Source organism: Epinephelus lanceolatus, chromosome 5, assembly GCF_041903045.1.
Source record: "Epinephelus lanceolatus isolate andai-2023 chromosome 5, ASM4190304v1, whole genome shotgun sequence".
Classification (NCBI taxonomy): Eukaryota; Metazoa; Chordata; class Actinopteri; order Perciformes; family Serranidae; genus Epinephelus; species Epinephelus lanceolatus.
In genome coordinates this window covers 7,931,093-7,943,417 of record NC_135738.1, presented here as the reverse complement: position 1 = coordinate 7,943,417, position 12,325 = coordinate 7,931,093, and the positions used below count along the sequence as shown (strand labels likewise).

The 12,325-nt window shown below is 42.8% G+C and overlaps 1 protein-coding gene across 1 annotated transcript in view; it reads left to right on the top strand.

Annotated features, from left to right (window-relative positions):
- itga11b (integrin, alpha 11b) overlaps positions 1 to 12,325 on the top strand; it is a 67,040-nt gene that overhangs the window by 586 nt on the left and 54,129 nt on the right. The window lies entirely within an intron of this gene.

Sequence of the window (12,325 nt, the reverse complement as noted above, 5' to 3'; positions counted from 1 at the left end):
TTTCTCCTGATGGATCTTAGAAGCAGAGCACGTGGGTTCATTCAAAGCCATCTTAACCCTTTATGAGATTTATTAGCCTCTTTGAGACTTTATGAAGTCCTTCTGAGCCTCTGAAAGTCTTTGTAGTGAGACTTTAAGTCCAACTCTGATTTCCAACTTTCTGAGTAACTGTCACTTGTAGTGCAGTGATAAAGTGGGTTTTTGGGTGGTTGGCGGTTTAGAGCGGATGAGGAAGTGAAAGAACTGTTGAGTCAAATTGGTTTCCTTCACACTCGGAATGGATATTAAGATCTGTCAGGGTGTTATAAATATCACTTAAAGCCCTGAGAGCATTTCCTCAAGACTTCACTATCTATACACACAATAATATCTTCATCCTCAACTCAAGGTCCACTTACTTGTTCTGGAGCTTGAGTTGAGATTGATGAGAGCTGCACCTGTGTGCCTAAAGGTGTAAAGCTTGTCCTGATGGGTGGTGATAGAAGGAAGGTGATGGTCATAACTGGTGATGTGCGCCATGATGCCCTCGTAAAACCAGTTCAGACCAAAGATTTGTGACGAGTTTTGGAACATTGCAGAGAAAAGCTGCAGGAGTGTCAACTGAGCTCGACTCAAGCCGGCTGATGATGTCACCTGCAACTCAGCTGGTCAAATCGCCGGAGGCTGGTTTTAGAACTTAAAGCATGTCACCTGTTTTAACAGCCAATCAGCTTGTAGTGAAGTCCGCTGGTCAAGTCAAAATGACCACAGATGGCGTGTTTGCTTGCTGTAGCAGGTGCTCTGTCCCCGCCGAGCCCTCTAGCTGCTGCCGCTAGCTGTATGTGCTTATGCCCCGCCCACACACACATTTTCATTGACTGATTAATTAGTGCTGGTTATGGTGTATTTATTATGAATTTAGTCCATCTGATGCTTGTTTTAGGCAACTGTAGCCAGTATCTCACTATCACTGTCCTCATTCATATTTTAAGAAATTACAGTCAGCCACAAAATAAACCTGAAAAGCTGCAAATCAGAACGAAAGTACACGTAGAGATGATACACCCATCATCTAACTGCAATGGGGTGAACTTTCAGGTTTTTAGAATGTTGCAGAGCAGCACATTGCAAGTTGACTCTTTCAACTCGTCTCATCATCACTCTTTCGTCTGTACTGGGCTTTAAATAGCTCCGTAACCCCTTTCCCACCAAACTAGCGCTGGTTCTTGACCTGATTCCATTCAGGACTCTTGGAACCTTGGTGCTATGTAGTGAACCAGTTTTGATCAGAAACATTGTAATCAAGGATGTGTCATCAATGGTGGGTGTTGCACGGTGCACAACAGAAGCAAACAGTAGCAGCAAGACAGCAGATTGCATTGATTACCTGCAAATGTTTGTTTGTATCAAAAAACAAGCATGGGCCAACTCTTAATGGGACCACTGATGATTTCTCACCTAATTTCTTGATTCTTGCCTTCTCCATCCTCTCTCCAACCTGTAGAATATGACACACCCACTGATGTCATCACAGTTCGCACCTTAGGCAAAGCAAAACCCGCTATTTTTTGGTCATAACACAACTTGTTGGGTTCCGAACCAATTTATTTTTGATTGAAATGGTCTGTACGGTTCAAAATCAAGTGGAGAAACTGGAACAGAACCAGATCCATGTTGGCGGAAGAGGGGTATATATAGATAAAGTATGATCAAGTGTCTCTGTGGTGGTCCAGTGTGCAAGGAAACATGGCTGCCATACATCCTAGGCAACTATTTCATGCTGGTGCCCATTTGATTTCTTTTGTCCCTGCCCCTCAGACCATCTGCCACTGATATTCATATTCATTCTGACATTCATATTTTATTAAGAATTTTCCTAGTCGACCAATAGTCGTCATTTAGGCCCATTAGTCGACTGGTTGCCCGCATGTTTGCAATATAAATTCAATTATTAAATTATATATTTTGGTGGTTTGAGTTGAAGGTGTGAGAAAGAATAGTATCAGTAACATTGTTAACACTGTGCTACATTACAGAGAAATACAAAACCGTACTAATGAACCTTCATTAATATAGGCCTATATTTTATCTACAAGTGCACGTCACACACTGAGCGAGCCGCCTGTTAATGACGCTGTGGGCTAATGGGCATGTAGCTACTTCCATGTTTCAGATGATACGTCATGTTTGTAGTCGACCAATGAAGATGAGTTTACATATCACCTTGGGTTCGTCCTTCACCTTCTCAAAATGATCCCACACTTTGGATTTCCTGCCCGACATGTTATTAACTAGCCTGTGGAATAACTGCAGGTACCAGCCCTGGGAATTACAAGACTCCTGTCTGACTGCTGAGCGTGGACACTTCCTGTTTCTGTCCTTTCAAATTAAATTCCTACATGGTCCCATCATATATGTTTTGGTTTATTCTGACAAGGCGCAGCTCCTAATAGAGTTTCATGTTTGTTTGTTTGTCTTGCCGACTAATTACCTTTCTGGTCGACTATTAGAGGGCAGCTCTAATATTGTGCATGAAGCCAACAGCTTAACATAGTGGTAAAGAAAAGTTTGTAACATGTTCATCCTCTGGGGAGCATGAATGTGTTGAGTAAGCGATTTCAGTATGCTCAAAACAAACAAGTATAATTTCATCATGTCTAAAGGCAGAAGTGTTTGTAGCTGTTTCAAATAGTCATGCTTGAAGGCAGTGTGAAAAGCCATCACAGAGAAGAGGGATGACATGCAATTATTAGTGCAAAGAGGAAGAACAGTGCAGTGCACACTTGTGTGGCTTTTCCTGTTTTTTGAAGAGGAAGTACTTTGAATTAAGTCAGTCAGGGGAAGCATTGAGGAGCTCCACTGCTAACAGCCAGCGATTCAGTTCAGTTTGAGTTTGTAAAGGGATGGTTCAGATTTTTTAAGGTACCTATCCACAGTCAGTGTATTACCTACAGTAGATATCGGTTGCCTTCCTGCCTGCGCCGCAAGGCGAAGCTTTCAATTTACTGGTCCATCTATGTCCCAACCCTCACCTGTGGTCATGAGCTCTGGGTAGTGACCAAAAGAATGAGATCATGGATACAAGTGGCTGAAAAGAGTTTCCTACATGGGGTGTCTGGGCTCAGCCTTAGAGATAGGGTGAGACGCTCAGACATCTGGAGGGAGCTTGGAGTACAGCTGCTGCTCTTTCACATTGAAACGGGTCAGTTGAGGTGGTTCGAGCGCTCTGATCAGGATCCTCCTGGCCTGAGCTGTGGCTGGTTTTGAGGCTTATGTAACTTCTGCTCATACCGTGGAGAGTTTTACACATATTAGCAAACAGTAACTGATAAATGAAAGGATATTTTGCTGCCTCTCGCCGCAATTGTAGTCTGAAAACAAAATAATTCACAGGGGTCGACAGCCGGCAACTTTTAAGGGGGAATGTTTACTTGTAATGTTACTCAATGCATGAGATCACAACATGAATCCATTAACACACCTTAAATTTCAATGTGACAAGTTTGACCATTCCATTCATTTTTTATTGTCTTTCTTGGATGACATACATTTTTAGTAATGAGTGGATCTTCAGGTGTTTAAAAATGTGTATTCATCTTAACCAAATTATGTGAACTGCATATATTCAATCCTCACTCTGAGAAAAAAAAGCACCATGGAGGGTTGTTCCTGTGGGCTACAGCAACACTAAACCCCTGAGCTTGGCTGAGAAGGACTAAATGCACAAAGCTGCTATTTTTAAATATCCCATGGAGAGAGACTCTCACTGCAGACTGTTCTATTTTGTGATGAAAATGTTGGCATGCAGCCTCGTTCTGTGGATGATAAACGAGGCGCAGACTTCCATCTGTGTCACTGCTGATGACGAAATACAGTCAGTACGTTTACATGCACAGCTTAATCAAGCTATGCTCAAAATTCGATTTTGGCATCTAATCGGCCTTCTGTCCTTGTCCCAGTTTACATGCGACTGAGAAAATCGTTTCAGCAGGTTAATACGGCCCCCTTTCTGGTTGACCTATTACGTCACTTAATAATAAACAACTGGAGTCAGGCGGCAGACCGGCATTTGCGAACAACAGCAAGATGGATAATCGTACAGTTTTGTTCATCTCGTACGTAATGTACGTGTTACTGATTGTGCAGATAAGGTGCACGCGATCCCTCGTGGTCATGGTGATTTCGAGAGGCAGACAAGAATGCCGTATGCTGTTGGAGGGCTACAACAATAGCATGTCTTGTCTATTTCGGGGTCATATGCCAGCGCAGGTTTCAAAGGTACCATGCCGAAAGTGTTTGGTAGAAACGGGGCTTTAGAGTCACACTAAATTTCATGTTTAGGTTTGGCCGTGCTTTCTTCATACAGTCTAGGGGAAATGTTCTGAAATGATGAATGATGGTGGTGAGAGATAAGGTCAGAAATCACCTTCCTGGAGCTGTGCAAAATCTAACGGCAATCTGGCAAATATGGACTGACTGACCTCCCAGTCTTTAGGCACTACTGCTGCTGTCAGAACAAATTTACCGAAGACAACACTTGAGTCCCAGTGGATGAAGTCAGAGCCCACTTTCCTGTTTCACTCTGATTAAATTGTGTTTCCATACATTAAAACTGCAGCATCATGATCCCACTGGCCTCTAAATTGGATTTGGGTAGATTTTGGCGCGATGGCTGTGAGGCTGCGGATGTTTCCCTCGAGTGTCAGCCTGCAGGTCAGTGAGCTCTCGCTGGGAGGTGATGGGTTTTTCCTCCAGGAACTGCGAGGGTGAGATGGTTTTTATGGCAAGTTGTGGCTTTTAGGTGGATCGTTAAACTTGTGCAGCAACACATCCGTCATGATGTTGTTGTTGTTGCTGCTGCTTGTCAGTCTGCGGTTGGTAACACCACACAGGAAGCCATCAGTCACCACCTGCCTCCTTCAAAACACACCGGCTTCAATCACTCTTACACTATTATCCAGTAACCGTCTGAAGTCGATTTAACCTCCTTGATGTCCCAGATGGGTGTGGTTTGTCACCTCTGGAAACAGATGTGTCCTGGCAGGTTCTGAATCTCAGCAAATTGTCTTTAACTAGACTCCCAAACTGTCCTGTGAGCTGTTGAATCTCTCTGACACTCGGTGCGCTCTCTCTTGTATCAATCTCCACCCATGTGGCACTGCGCTTCTACAAAACAAACCATAATAGAAATATAACTTGGCTGAGTCCCGCTGCCTGCTTGGCACCACAGCTGCAATTCATAGTAACCACAGACACGCACGGTGGTTTTATTTTGTCTGTAACGAAGACTCTGCTTCAGGGACAGAACAGTCCGATAAATTTGTCTGTGCATAAAAAAAGTTTTATATAACTAAAGAAAATAAAATGCCTCCTTAATTTTTCTGCCAGTACTGAGTGTACGCTGGAGGACGATCAAGTCAATCCCTGATACGTGTCATCTTATGTAAGAGGAAAGTTTCACACCAAACTTCATTCAAAAAATTCTGAATTTAAAGTGTCCTTACTCACTGGAAGAGATATTCACACTGCAGTGTGTCACTCAACACGTTTTCTAAAACAGCTTGAGTCACATTTACATTCAGCTCATATATCATCCACCAAGTAGCAGCGTTAACATGAAAACTTGACTGTGATATACAAAGAAGATGCAACAATGAATATGCAAGTTGATTCTTGCATCATTTACAAAACAATCTCAACACAAGGTCCATTTAGTGGCTGCTCTGGAGCTTCTGATCACTAACACTGAGAGGAGAAAGTGCACAACAGTTCAGTCACCAGGAGAAAACGTTGGCATTGTGCATTTCTGCAAACCATGAATTAGCTACATTTGCATGTTTCGTACGTACCAGGGTTTGTAGTGACGTAGTACATGAGCTGACTTTGTCCTCAGGAGGTGGACGGGATGGTGGAAGGCATGACATCTAGGTGAGACCCCTGCTCATCGTCAGACCACTGTTCAAGCAACAGTGGTCTGACAAACAGCCATGTTTCAGGCACCAAATGTGCAACCTGTTGCTGTTTTTCCAGAGAGGATAGTGCCATGAAAAGCTTTTTACCAAGCAGCCCTGTCCCCTGGAAATTATACACAACTACAGTAATCTAAAACAGCCAAAACGTTGTGAAGAAAATGTAATGCTGAGTAAATTATGTTTTCTATTAAGATAATGAGGAAATGCTGCTAATTAGCATATCTGGCAAGTCACAAAAAACGTTGATACTGAATGCATCAGCAAAATGTTCATTGACAACATATCTCAGTTGTATTATGCCAAGAGGCAATTTTGCAACACAGTTTCCACTAATAGTGACTACAGCATTATAATTTCAATGACCCTTTTCATTGAATGATGATTGCTTTTGTTGCCTTAACCTAAAGACAACAGTCTGGATGCGAGCCTGAAGTTCTGGCGTCAAAGTCCTGCACTTTTCTATGCCTGTCATCCTCCCCATCCACCTTCTTCATAGGCCTATACACGGTTCAAAAAGTAATGTTTCGTTACCTGACAGAAATGTCTCTGAACATAATCGAGATGTTGCCACAGCAAGGAAAGCAGTAGGGTAACACAAAAACGTAATTTTTAGGAGTCAGAGTTTTACCACAGGGATTATTGTGCCCCTAAACCAGGTATTTTAAGCCCAAACATGATCTTTTCCTGAACATAAACAAGTGGCTTTTGTGCCTAAACCTAACGACGCAACACATTCTCACTCCGACCTCGTTACATACCTACGTTTAGTCATGGACTTTCAGTGTCTAGACACGACTTGCAAGGTACCCTGGGTGTGTTGGTTGTTGATGTCCTGGCACACCGTGTCAAGTTCTGCCTGTTGCATGTATTGTCTTCTTTAAAAACACACTTCTGTTTTCACAGGAAATTTAACATTTAGATACAGTCTCTTTCAAAATAAACACACTATGTTTGTACAAAACTGCAAAATGAGTTTTTTTTTCTTGAACAACTAATGCACATAGTTGGGTTTAGGAAAAAAGAACAGGGTCTGGCTTTACAATCTTACTGGACACGAACACCACCCTCCGAGGTGAAAGTCAGTGTTTGTTGGACCCATCCACTACCCTCCCCGTCCATCCTACTCAGACTCTTGCCACCTTAATGTTTGTTCTTGTCCCATTGCGTTTCTCCCTGATGCTGCCTGCCGCCATTAAACTATAATGGCGACTGGCCAAGTATCGTGCTGAGGTTAAAGGTGTCTGACGCCGGAAGTTACTGCCCAAGCGCCGGATTTCGATGACTTTGCCGTTGGTTGAACAACATGTTTATCACAGCGTTGCTGAAACGTAAAGTTTTAATGTATCCTCAATATAATAACGTACAAATGTGAGGAATTGTGGTTTGCAAAAATGTACGTCATTTTTTGGCAGCTGGGTTGCAACAAAGGACAAAGACAAAAAGACAAGAGAAATCATGTAATTCTCAGTTCAAGTTCCAACAAAGGGTGAAATGCACCATTAACTGTCCTGCCAAGCAAATAGTGTCCTGGCGCTCCTGTGCTATTTACACAAATCTAATGAGGTAATATGCAAACATTTGGCACAAAATAGCCTGGAAATCCAGACCCAAATCTAGAAAGATTTAGGGTCTGGCTATGAGGTCGACAAAACAGCAAAAACCTCCTTCTTGCAAAGGAAAGATTCGAGCGGCGTCTTCTGTTCCTCTTTTAGAGAAAAAGCCAAGTCTAACGCGTTCATTGTAGCGGCCAAAGCCGTTTCAAACAGCTGGTGTTCATCCGTTGCCATCTTGCAATGTTTACTGAGTGATTCCGGACTTCGTCGTTGCAGCACTGTCGTCATCTGTTTAGCTCGCCTCTGGCCCGCCTATATCAGATACACTGATGTGATTGGAGCAGCTTGGCTACAAGGGCATGGGTAATGAGCATCATTACTGATTGTCAGAGTGACTCGCTGAGCAAATTCAAATTGTGCTCTCCTGAGAACTCTGGATTTCCAGGGTACAAAATTGGCCCCTTTCTATGCAAATCTGTGTTTAAACAGTCCAACTGACAAAGATCAGTGTCACTAGCTACACACAGTTACAGTGACATTATTAGCATCTTCAGGGAGTTGGTAGCAACTGAAGCTCATTCATGAGGGGCAAATTTCTTGCCTGAGGTTTTGATGACTTCCTCTGCACCTCATCAGTCAGGACCTGCAGCGTGCTGTCTGACAGTGTCACTTTTCCTTTTCTCTCTGCCATTGTTCTGCCTTCTGTTCTTGGCATAAAAGGCAACATTTATACTTTGCTGCATGGATAATTGCAATCAGCTGCAAAAAAGGGCAAATTGCACTCAGCTGCAAAACTTTATGGGCGTGTCTGTGCTGTAATACCATGAGAGAAATATCTTTTATGAATCGAGCCTTGAGACGGGGCAGAGAGCAGATAGTGATGCACAATTCATGGTGCTATCAGTGGCCACAATCTGGGAATTAGCTCATGAATGTGGCTAAAACAGTGATTATACAATGCTGCTTGAGATCATCAAATTGTTTCACATGCACCTTGTAAACTGGTTGATCAGCAAAATTGTTTAAAATGCTAGGTTTTTTTTTTGGCACGTGATGTTGTTGACCAGATGTTGACACACAAAATATCCCACAGGCTGTCGGGGTCGTGACCTCTGACTTGTGCTGCTCGTCAGAGAGGTGGAGGCTCATCCTGCCGGTCAACATGATCATCAGGCTACAGTGATGCTGAGCCAATGGAGCCGTCTGCCTGCCTGCTGGAGGAAGTGACACAGACGGCTGCGAGCTGCCTGACAGCGAGCTCCGTTCACTAAATCACTCCCATCTTTGACCTGATTAGACTTATTTCCCGCTGCTGCATCTGATTTAAAAACTGGAGATTTTGCAAAAACAGCAGACTTTGTTTCTCTTCAAACAAAAGTATCCTCTCCGTCGCTGCAGCAGTAGCTGCAGCTGGATATTAATCTGTTGTCAATTATTACAGCAGCTAAGACACATCTGGAAAAATCACCTAAGTATGAACACACACAAACAAGTCACAAAGATCCTTCATTGTGTAAAGAATTAAAAAAATGTGTCACGGGTGCCAGAGAGGATCATCGAAATCAGTCAGACCATCCAGCAGCAGCGATAGGAGACCGTCAGACTTGGATCTGGATCTCGTGCCTCTGCTCTGCCAAGTCTCTCTCCGTCTTTCGCCAGCAGCTCCGATAAATCGAGCAGGTCTTTGGCTCGCCTCAGACAGGAGTAGATTTTTCTCAGCTGCGAGGAAACAAATGCACCTTAAAGGGAGAGACAATTTACCCATCATTCCCTTCTTTCCCAGTGTCTTTTGTTTTTGTCCTCAGCAGCCAAATTCATCACCGCTGGCAAACGTTTCCACAGCTCGCCAAGTTTTCCGAGCGTTGAGCTCATTTACACAGCTGGAGGAGACGAAGCGGAGTGTGCAGAGGAAATACTTTAGCACAGAGGTCACAGGGTCATGGCGGGGTCCAAGGGTCACCAAATTAGTGCCTGGCGCAAGGACACTGGAGCAGAAGCAGTTGTTAATTATAGAGACTGACACTTTGAATTTACAGTAGAAATCTTTATGGCTTTCTTACTGCTCCTAAAGTCAGATGGATGAATATAATCCCTGGATGAGATTTAGACCAGAAATAAAATGTGAAAAACAGCATATAGATTTCTATGATATATAAACGTCTGTCTCTGCTCTATAAGCTGCTCCTATATTCCAGAGTGGTGACACAGTTTCTGGAGAGCTGAGAAGAAAAAAGCTGGAATAGTTGGAAGGTCACCGGAGCTCTGAGCACAAAACCATGAGGAAGGAAAAATTAAAACTTCTATCAGAATCTGTTTTTATTATTTCTCTCCTGGTATTCCACACAAATAAAGTCACTGTGATGATCTGACTGAGGAAGAATGCCTTGGATTGTCTTTACACATAATTTATCATACAGTTTTTATCCTTTATTTGGATGATACAGATTGGACTTCTGTATGAAATCATCTCTTCCCTCCTTTTTCCAGCCTGCTCTCACTTTCCTGTCGTGGAAAGTAAAAAGAGCAGTGACGTCATTTTCATCATCCTTTATTATCTGTCTTTTTGTCAGACTTGGCAGCATTATGAGGCCTTCCAGTCCCCCCTCGCTCCTTCTGTCAGCTGGCCTTCCCGATAATAGAGATTTTAATTGAAACCAGAGGAAGGTCCAGATTCAGTTGGTGCAGGAGGAAGAGGAGGGAGGCGAAGGGTTTGTGATAACAGTGAGGAGGCTCCGTCAGGTTCTGTCTACTGCGGGACAGATTTCAGTAGCAAATTTCATAGTATTAAATTAAATCAAACTGAGAAAACAGGCTGAAGTTACAGTACAGATGGATCCAAACATGAAGGTGCAGAAATTGATATTAAACTGTCATCTGACCCAAATAACAGAAGTCTAGATCTTTCATACTTTGTTTCTGTGCTCAGCTCAGAGTACGGTCACTTTAGTAAAAGTAGTAGGCCTAACAATACAGTGTGGAAATACTATAATAAAATTTAACTTGGGTAAATGTAGGCCTACAGGCAACCCAGTCGCCAGAGGAAAATTTTGGTGTTGTATGATTCTGCAAACCATGGATACGTTTCTAAAGAGTCAGAACTGCCTTATTTCTTGGTGTCATAGATTCAACAAGGTGCTGGAAACATTCCTCAAAGATTTCTGTCCATATTGACATGATGACATCACACAGTTGATGCAGATTTGTCGGCTGCACATCCATGATGAGAATCTCCTGTTCCACCACATCCCAAAGGTGCTCTATTGGACTGAGGTCTGGTGACTGTGGAGGCCATTGGAGTACAGTGAACTCATTGTCATGTTTGAGATGATGTGAGCTTTGTGACATGGTGTGTTATCCTGCTGGAAGTAGCCATCAGAAGATGGGTACACTGTGGTCATAAAGGGATGGACACGGTCAGCAACAATACTCAGGTAGGCTGTGGTGTTTAAACCATGCTCAGTTGGTACTAGGAAAATCTCCCCCACACCATTACACCAGCAGCAGCAGCCTGAACCATTGATACAAGGCAGGATGGATCCATGCTTTCATGTTGTTTACACCAAATTCTGACCCTACCATCTGAATGTGGCAGCAGAAATCCAGACTCATCAGACCAGGCAGTGTTTTTCCAATCTTCTATTGTCCAGTTTTGGTGAGTCTGTGTGAACTGTAGCCTCAGTTTCCTGTTGTTAGCTGACAGGAGTGGCACCTGGTGTGGTCTTCTGCTGATGTAGCCCATCTGCTTCAAGGTTGGATGTGTTGTTGGTTCAGAGATGGTCTTCTGCAGACCTTGGTTGGAACCAGTGGTTATTTGACTTCCTGTTGCCTTTCTACCATCTTGAACCAGTCTGGCCATTCTCCTCTGACCTCTGGCATCAACAAGGCATTTTGGCTCACTGGATATTTTCTCTTTTTGGGACCATCCTCTGTAAACCCTAGAGATGGTTGTGTGTGAAAATCCCAGTAAATACTCAGACCAGCCCGTCTGGCACCAACAACCATGCCACGTTCAAAGTCACTTAAATCACCTTTTGTCTCCATTCTATTGCTCAGTTTGAACTTCAGCAGCTCGTCTTGCCCATGTCTACATGACTAAATGTATTGAGTTGCTGCCACGTGATTGGCTGATTAGCTGTTTGTGATAATGAGCAGTTGAACAGGTGTACCTAATAAAGTGGCTGGTGAGTGTATATTATTCTGTTGGATTATGATTATTGATGCATTAATGTGTTCATCACTTGGAGCTTATTTTAATGACTTCATATACTGCTGGTTTGGTTTAATCTATAATAACACATCATCATTGATTATTGATTATATTTTGTATTAATAATCTGCTTCTGTAAAGTAACTAAAGCTGTCAGATGAATACATTCCAGCACTGCTTTTTATTGTCTCTAAGAAATAAAAAGAAAACAAACAAACAAACAATCATGCCAGTAAAACTTTCCTCAACAACTGAATATTTCTTAACATTTGTGTCTCATTTTATGAACAAGTATTTTAATCCTGGTTCAACGAGGTGAAGCACTTTGAGACTTTGTTGTTATTATAATGATTATTATTTATAGTGTTGGTTCCGCCCTGTTGGAAGGTGCTCTCAGTATTTGTTCCCTCCACATACCTGTGGGTAAAGAACACCTGTGTGTGATTTAGTATTTTGGTCCTTTTCTTTCTGTGGGAACGTGGAGCAGGAACAGAATCTGATTCCAGGCCAGAGGGGCTCTTAGAGGAAACTCTGATTCCAGAAGATCTTTCAGTGATGAAGTGTAATTTACGTTTTGTGGAAGCCATTTTCCCTCAAAGTCCTCCTCAATTAGA